This window comes from Solanum pennellii, chromosome 8 (genome assembly GCF_001406875.1).
Source record: "Solanum pennellii chromosome 8, SPENNV200".
Taxonomy (NCBI): Eukaryota; Viridiplantae; Streptophyta; class Magnoliopsida; order Solanales; family Solanaceae; genus Solanum; species Solanum pennellii.
This window is the reverse complement of record NC_028644.1, coordinates 59159973-59168170: the sequence shown is the minus strand read 5'-3', so window position 1 is coordinate 59168170 and position 8198 is coordinate 59159973.

Genomic DNA, 8198 nt, shown 5'->3' with positions numbered 1-8198 from the left:
GATGACTTCCAGATTTTGGGGAATAATAGATGTTGAATTTTAGAAGTTATTGAATTGGTTTTTATTAATGAGTTTAAGTCTTCCACATTACTTTCTGTTGATATTATATTGAAATGTTAGGGTTTAGTTTGGTTGGTTCGCTCACATAGGAGGGTAAGTGTGGGTGCCAGTCGCGGCTCGGTTTTGGGTCGTGACATTGCCAATCCCAGTGCAAATGCAATTGAATCTCCAACAACCTGTACACAAGGATAGCCTAAGTGTTAAGAGAGAAAATTGAACTAGCACTACGCTCTGGCCTCTGGTAAATTTCCAATTGGAAAATGCAGAATTCTGCAAAGCTTTGTGCATAAGATAATTTTCTACTTTCTAGTACTCCTTTCATATTCTATACGACACCTTTTGGTTGGACACGGAGTAGAAGATATTAGTATGACTTCTATATAAATAGTAGTAGAAATATTGAAGTACCAATTGAAAAACTAGTTTGATGGAGAAAACATTAACTTTGATTATTATTAGTTTTTATCAGTAAATTGTCTATATTGATGCACGACAGTAAAAAGCAGATGTTGGGAGAGAGCTACAAGCAACATTACAAGTTCTGTAATGAACTGAGGAAGTCGATCATGGCATCAGTTAAATAAACATTTGTTGCGATAGAATTTTATCATAACGAAAATCATAAATGGACTCATCATCAAGAAATAAACAACTATCATTCACCACTTTACAGGATTTGCAAGTAAACCTTTATATGAGATTCAATGGGTGGGTAATGGGTGGGTTTAGTTAAAATGGGTGGGTAATGGGTGGGTTTAAAATTATTTTAAATAATTAAATTACAACCAATGGTTGAGTGCCACGTCATTAAATATTATTATTTAATTATTTTTAATTTTGGTCTGTTAATGAAGGGGTAAATTTGGACCCAAAGGTGGATGTGAAGGGTATTTGGGGGCCAATAGGTGGATGAAGGGTAATTGTGTACCATTTTCAATACTTCGAGGGTATTTAAGGCCCTTTTCCGTTATAAATAGTGAATCTATAGCGACTTGATTTCCGTCGTTAGGAAAAAGCCAATGGGGAAAGAATTGGGGCCAAAAAAATTTTCGTAGTAACTTGAGATTTCCTAGTCTAGTCCAGATTTGGCAAAATCAAAAAATATGATAACAAATGAGAGATCTATTAATGAATTTGATTACATGAGTGGATAGGCAAGATTTTAAGGAACCCATACGACTTTTTACTTAATTGAATTTGTGTGAGTAGTACTCCCGAATTGATCTTAGCGTGAACATGTATTTTCTGTGTGTCATGGGATAATAATGTGTTGTGAAATGGGGGTTTGGAATTCTTAATTTTGCTCACTGTTTCTGTGCAAGCCGTTGTGGCTTGATTATTTCCGCTAGGGTGAAGCCGCTGTGGCGGGTTGGGGTCGCCATAGCGGGACAAACGCGACTTAACTCCCAACTTAAAACCTCAAAAATGTTTTATTATACACTTCTCAACTTTGATAGCTAAGGAACGACCCCAGGTGTGTTCTTGAAGGTTTTTTCACCATTCTTAAGGCTAAAGGTAAGGTTTTTATTCGCCGAATTCATGTTTCAATTCATAGAACTTAGTTTCTTGGGTAATTATTGACGTGGGAGAGTTTTGATATGGGAATTATGGTGGAAAAAGCCCTAATCTAGGTATTGGGATCATGGATTTGGTCTAGGATTATTGAGTTCGTTATAATATGGATAATTAGACCTTTGATTGTTGATCATTATAAATTGTCATTTGTAGACCTAGAACAAGCGAAAAAGAACCCAAAAAGGAAAGATTCAAATGCCTTAGGGGATTCAAGCTTGGATTCGAGGTAGGGATGACTGTGATTTCATGTTTTGAATGATGTATGTTAGTGATTGCTTCATTGTAATGCATGCATGTGAATGAAGTCTATTGATCACACCTAATGTAACTAAATATGAACGAAGAATTACTTGCCATGAATAACCTCTTATTTTATGATTGTGTACATTGTGATTGTGGTTTGTTGAATGGATCGGGTGTTGCTTTCTGATCGGTTGTCACATTTCGGCATAAATATGAGATCGGTTGCCACATTTTGGCATAAATGTTAATTCGATTGCTACATTTTAGCATAAACATTTGATCGGGTACTACGTATTGGTATGCTATCATTTTGGGCATGGGTTGCATGAGCGGACCATTGAATTAGGTTCTATGAGAGAACCATCGACTTGACATGACTTTATATCTTGAGAATTGTGAAATTATACTTGTTTGTAAGTGATAAATCATTGTGTACGTATATATTCTATGCATGTATGTGTTTATATTGTTGTAATTTTGATAATGTTGTGCTTACCGGAAAGCCGCGTGATCCTATCTGTACACTGTGATTGTATATTGATACTCCACTTGGTTGTTCTTTATTCAGTACATGACATCTTCAGGCGGCCATTAATAGACCTCAACTAGGAGACTATTGAGCGTGACCAGATTAAAGGGTAATCCAGTTCTTTCAGGCTGCCATGGATCTTCTTGTTTAAGTCCACTCTTTTCGGACTCATACTATTTATGTAAGGTGTTGTTTAGTTTCAATGTTATACCATTTGCTCTTAGACTTATCATTAGTAGAGTTTTGGTACAATGACATTCAGGTTCGAGGGGTTGTTTCCGCATTAGTTTGGTTAGTTATTTGTTTTAATCTTTGGAGTTTATGGGAACTCTGTATTTTTATTGTCATCAAACCTACTTTTGTATCTTTAAATGTCTTAGTTTTCATAAAATTGTTAGTTGGATTGTTGTAATGGTTCTCACATTGGAGAGTTAGTGAGGGTATCAATCATGATAGTATGGATCTTGACAAAAATTAATATTAGAGCCCTATTTTTGTTAATCTCATTGTACCAAAATGAGTATAATAGAGTCTTGTGGAATGGTACAAGAACGTTCGTACTTTTCTTCTAGAAGCTTTAGGACTTTTGGAAAAAGTCACTTTTTTTCTACTCATTCATGCTATGACTTGAATCTAATTGGTATTGGATGATACGAATTAGTATATTCCTTCTTCACTCTATAGTTTGAATTAGAGCAACAAAAGTGGTAACACTATCACTAGAAAAAGAGGGTGTGTATAGAGAACAACAGTTGAATAGGGTCACCATTCGGAACAAGTACCCACTGCCTCAGATAAATTATCTTTTGACCAGTTGCAGGGTGCATTAGTTTACATTTTCTCTTGTACTGGGAGAGTGGTAATGATCATCTGTGGAACAAATTAATTTAAAAATTGAGCTTATTTGTGAGTTGTAACTTGAAACTATGATTGTGTATTTCTTATTGCTTGAATTAACGGTGAATGTGAAAAGAAGGTCTCAAATAAGTTTGATGCAAGGGACTAGATAATGTACAAGGTGATTCGTAAGAAAAATCTAGACGTGCCTTGTGCTTGAGTAATAACCGTGTGAGTGTCTTTGTGTACCATATGATGTGTGGGTTACAGTGTTGATTTAATGAAAACGAGTTAGATTGTGTATCGTTGGATTGACTCGGGGTAGACAATGATAATTATAGTTTAGAGGATTTTCTTAATTTGCTCAGTAAATTTTGTTGCATGGGTACTGTTTCCGTCTAAGTCGCTAGGGCAAGATTTTTCAGCCAACGCAAGGCCGCTAGAGTGAATATTTCCCGCCAGAGCGCGAAGAATCTCAACCTTGTCTCTTTTATTTATCCCAAGTTTTATTATAGAATCCTAATCGAATCCGAACTAACCCCTAAAATTCAATTAATGTTCAATAATCAAGGAAAGACTATAAAATCTTATAATAAATAGAATGTTGTCAAACACACCAAAAACTAGCATCCACGTGCTTACAGAAACATAAGAGGTGTATGTTCTATGTGTGTATTTTGGTTGCCTTCGGTTGCCTTTTGGGGCATGTAGTTTCAAGGGTCAGGATACGACTGCTCCAATAGCAACAATGCTTACTTGGCTAAGTTATTAAGTGTGTTGCAATTGTCGAGAACCTGAGCATATGGGGAGAAAATTGTCAAGGTTGTAGAGGTCCAATAAATGGTAATGGGGTAGAGGAGCAGTATATCCAGGTAAGGAGGTTCCCCTTCAAGATGAGAGGGCTCAATTAGATGCTTTTTCGGGCAAGACTGAGTTTTAGTTGTGTGATGCAGTGGTCATAAGTGCTACTCTTATCTGTGCCCGAATGGCTATTGTTTTGTTTGATTCGAGTTCTACTTATTCATATGTGTCAGTTCAATTTCCTTTGGATTTGATGTGGTTTGTGATATACTTGACGCCCCAATCCATATGTCTACTTAGTTGAAGAGTCAGTCATAATCAACCATGTATACCGTGTTGTCCTGTTGTGTTTATGGATTTTCAGATTTGGATTGATTTGATTAAGCTGGATATGACTGACTTGATATAATTTAGGAATGACTTGGTTGTTCCCCTTATATATCGGGCTTAATTTTAATACCAAGTCAGTAACTCTAGAGATCCTTGGTAGGGATAGAATAAAGTGGGAAGGATCATATCCTTCATTCGGGCTAAGAATTTGGTAGGGCAGGGTTGTTTGGCATATTTGACTCATGTTTGAAATGTTGAGGTTGAGTCTCCCTCTATTGAGTCTATTCATGTGGTGTCTGAGTTTAAGGAAGTATTTCCTACAGATTGCCTGGTGTGCCTCCGGGTAGAGTATGTATATTGACTTGAAAACTAGTACTCGCTCCATTTTCACACCTCCGTATCGTATGACTCCAACATAATTAAGAAAGCTTAAGGCTTAAGTCCAAGTGCTTCTTGATAAAGGTTTCATCCGTCCAAGTGCTTCCTCGTGGGGTGTTTATGTGTTGTTTGTTAAGAAGAAGGATGGTAGTATAAGGACTGGCAATTTTATCCTGAGCCATAAAGGAGTGAATGAATACAAGAATGACAAGCTTATAGATAAAGAAAGTTCCATTGAGTATACTTGGCGAAAGAAATTGAAGATTTTAGTTAGAATGTGTGTATAAAAATTATGGTAGTTTTTTAGTTGGATGAGTATACCTGAGTTTGAGGTGTCCTGTTGATGAAAAGGTTGACTTTACAGTGATCGCAAGGGCTGACTAAGCATAATGGTAATAAGAGTTTGTGATGGGATGTAACTATATAATAAAATTATTGGTTAAGCAATTTTTCGTATAATTATTACGACTTGCGAGTATCTAAGATTGTGGTTTTCTAATATTTGGTGAGTATGTGCTTGTATGAAATCTTTTAAGAGATGGTGGAACAGTATTCGAATAGAAATTAAAGAGCTAGAGTCATAATAAAGAAAAATAGGGGGATGTACTACAACTTTTAGAGAGAAGCGAGAGCAAGAATGTTTTATTTGATTGCAAAGTCAAAAGAGATATATTCATAAGGGTAGATAATTAGGTTCACAGACACGTGATTTCATTTGCTTTGTTGTGTTTATGGTAATAGTGTTACAAGTCTGTCAGATTGATAAAAAACAATTGGAAAGGACTTGACAAAAGAGTTTACAATTGATATTTTTCATTGTAAGTCTGCATTCGTGGTAATATATTTTTTTAAGGTATGAATTGACAAGGTGAGAAATGATCAATTGTATCAGATATTATACCCTTAAAAGGACTTACACCTTAGTAAAGTCGTAAAGTTTATTATTATTGATTGTTAAGTACCTAAGAAAGGTTTCTTTAAAAAAGTATTGATTTGTAATAAAGTAAATGGTTGGAGTGCTTATGATTGTTGTTAGTATTGTGAGTATGATTCACTATCTATGCTCTCGTGTGTTTTCACTTCAGTCGGTGGATATTTGGTAGTGGATCAGGGGTATCGAATCTTGTGATATTCTCTTGGTTGAGTGGAAAGATTCGGAAGATTTGGTTATTTCGAATGACATAATTGGATTTTTTGGACTTATTAAAGTATCCTAACGGTTCTACATGGACCACCTTGCTTATAAGAATTTATAGAAGAGCTACCATGCATATTTATGGTTATTCGACAATCTAATATTTCATATTGTTGTCGTGGTCATGTATTTATTATGTGTGGTTGATCGCGAAGATCATTGGATCCAATTATACTGTTCTTAAGAGGTAATCTATAATTACTAAATCTAGCATTTCAATAGTGGTGATGGAGGGTTTGTATGCTTAGACATATCCCGCGATGAGTATCTGATTTCTAAAGTCCATACTATTACAATTTAAACTCATGGGAAATTGTGTTGTGAGGAGATGTTGATAAGAACTATAGTTGTTTGGGTATTATAATTACGTGTTGGTTGGTTCAGGTTCACCACTAATTTTGGTGAGTTTTGATTTAGAATTTTATCATGGTTATGTGAGAAATGATTCATCTTGATGTTTGTGTCAAAGTCCTTGATAAGAAGTTCCAGACATGTGTACGATCAACTTTGGTGGTTATTGGGAATAACTTTGTGGTTAGCTAAGTGAACATACAACAATAATTATCACTCGAATATTGTGATGACGTTGTTTAGGCATTGTATGTGAATATGTATAGGTATTCAATTGTTGGTTGGGGACGAGGATTATATCATAAAGTGAGACAATGTTGTTAAACAAGACGATCAGTATAAGGAACAACCAGTTGAAATTCTTGATCACGATGTTCGAAAGCCAAGGAAATGCGAGACAAGTATCCCCAGTAATTCGATGTTTTAGATACTACTCTACCATTAGAGAAATTCCAACGGCGAAATAATTGGGGCCAAAAGAACTTTTTCGTAGTAACTTGATATTTTCAGCATAGTATAGATTTGGACGAAATTGGAATCAGTGAGGTCTAGGTAAATCTGGTAACAAATGAGAGATCTATTAATAAATTTGATTACATGAGTGGATAACTAAGACATTAAGGAACCCATGCGACTTTACAAAATTGAATTCGAGTGAGTAGGACACCCGAAACTGATCTTAGGGAAATTTTAAATTTGCTCACTTTTTCCGTACAAGCCACTTTGGCGGGATTATTCCTTCCAGGGCGGGGCCACAATGGCCGATTGAGGCCTCCATAGCTAGACAGGCGCGATTTAAGTCGGGAATAAAACCTTAATAGTATTTTATTCTGTACTTTTCGACTTTGTGAGCTAAGGAACGATCCTAGGTGTGTTCTTGACGGTTTTTGAAACATTCTTAAGGCTAAAAGTAAGGTTTTAACACCTCGAATCCATGTTTCAATCCGTAGAACTTAGTTTCTTGGATAATTATCGGTGGGGAGGATTTTGATAGGGAATTATGGAGGAAAAAAGCCCTAATATAGGTATGGGATCATGAGTTTGGTCTTGAGTCGTTATAATCCGGATAATTGTACCTTTGATTGTTGATCTTTGCATATAAATTATTGTTTGTAGACGTAGAACAATCAAAAAGAATTCAAAAAGGGGTGATTCAAATGTCATAGGGGATTTAAGGTTGGATTCGAGATTGGTGATTGTTGTGATTTCATGTTTTGTGTGATATATGTTAGTAATTGCTTCATTGTAATGCATGTATGTATGTTAATGAAGTCTATTGATCACACCTAATGTAACAAAGTATGAATGAGGAACTACATGTCATGAATTATCTCTTGTTGTATGATTATGAGAATATACATTGTGATTCTGATTGTGGTTTCTTGAATGAATCAGGTGTTGCATACTGACATACTAACTTGACTCCATTGCCACATTCTGGCATAAATATGAGATCAATTTCCACGTTCTGGCATAAATATGGGATCGATTGCCACGTTCTGACATAAATATTAAATTGGATATCACGTTTCGATATGCTAACAGTTTGGATATGGGTTCCATGAGAGAACCATTAAATTGCATTCCATGAGAGACATTCACTTGATGTAACTTTATATTTTGAGAATTGTGAAATTGTACTTGTTCGTAAGTGTTTACCTTGTTGTAATTCTGTTGTATGTTGTGACTACTGGAATAGACGTGTGATCCTACTAGTATATTGTGGTTGTATACTGACACTCCACTTGCTTGCTCTTTGTTGAGCACAGGGCATCTTTAGGCAGCTATTAATATACCTCAACTAGGAGTCTATTGACAGTGACCAGATTCAAAGGTGAGCCAGTTCTTTCTGGCTGCCATGGATTTTTCTTGTTTAAGTCCACTCTTTTCGGACTAAAA